Here is a 1,263-nt window from a genome sequence, read left to right as displayed (position 1 = left end):
TCTTGCTCTGCTGTGGCTTCTGTGAAGGCCAATGGAGCTCAACCAGAAGCTGAAGAAAAACAAAGTAAATAGTCCAGGTGGAAACAAGGTGGTATTATTGGTGCTGCTGTGTTGATTGGCAGAACATTGCTAGCAGTAACTGGTGGTCTAGCAGCTCCAGCAATTGCAGCTGGATCTGATGCGTTGGCACCCACATTTAGTACCATTATCCCTGTTATTGGCGCAGGTGGCTTTGCTACTACAGCCAGTGCCGCTGGACCAGTGGTGGGACTTATGGCTGTTGTCATTTCTTTTGGAGCTGGTGGAGGCTGATCTTACTAGGACTAAAATGGCTAGAAGAATTAGAGATATTGATGAATTTGAATTCAAACACACTGGTGAAAATCACAACCAAAGTGCCACGTTGATAGTGTTAAGCGCTCTGGTAGCTGCATTAGCATAGCCATCTACGCTACTAGCTGCAACAAATTTTACAGACAGCAAATAGTCTATTGCAGTGTACAGATCAGATAAGGCAGGGAAGCTTCTTGCTGAAATGTTGTTAAAAGGATTATATGGACACAGGCTTGTTACTCTTATTGGTTATTCTTTGGGAGCAAGGGTGACATTTAAATGTCTTGAGCATCTGGCCATATCTGCTAATAGTGCTGGCATTCTGAAAAGAGTTGTTCTCCTTGGAACACCAATTCCATTGAGAAATGAAAATTGGGAGGCTGCTCTGAAGATCGTGTCCGGGAGGTTCGTGAGTATGTATTCTACCAATGACTGGACTCTTGATGTTGCTTCCCGCGCAAGCTTGCTTACAGATGGATTAGCAGAAATTCAGTCTGTCGAAGTACCTGGGATTGAGAATGTTGATGTTACAACATTAATCGATGGCCATTCTTCTTATCTTTATGCTACCCAATAAATTGTTTCGCAACTGGAATTGGATACATACTATCCTGATTATTATTTTTCTTTCTTTTCAGCTCTCGTGCAAAATCCCTAGAGCGCTGTAGATATCTCACCGATTATTCAGGGATCAAACTGCAAATCAGGTTGTGGTGATTAGGTACGAGCCATTTATTCATCCTATCCACTGTTTGAATTTTTCATATATGTTGTGTGATATTTTCACTGATCACTGCATACTAATTGATCTCTAGTACATATGACTAGTGCATTCACACATTAAACTGTAAAAGGGTTAAATATTGATCCATCCTCTACAATTCCTCTATTACACTCTTTTTAACATTTTCGCATTATTGCATCCATTTC

The 1,263-nt window shown here is 41.0% G+C and overlaps 1 pseudogene; it reads left to right on the top strand.

Moving 5' to 3' along the window:
* The first annotated feature begins 328 nt into the window (after positions 1–328).
* Positions 329–991, top strand: LOC149820997 (transmembrane and coiled-coil domain-containing protein STS1 pseudogene; annotated as a pseudogene).
* The last annotated feature ends 272 nt before the right edge of the window (positions 992–1,263 follow it).

The sequence above is a fragment of the Nuphar pumila genome, chromosome 12, assembly GCF_984573655.1.
Source record: "Nuphar pumila chromosome 12, dmNupPumi1.hap1.1, whole genome shotgun sequence".
Lineage (NCBI taxonomy): Eukaryota > Viridiplantae > Streptophyta > Magnoliopsida > Nymphaeales > Nymphaeaceae > Nuphar > Nuphar pumila.
This window is presented reverse-complemented; position numbering and strand designations above follow the sequence as displayed.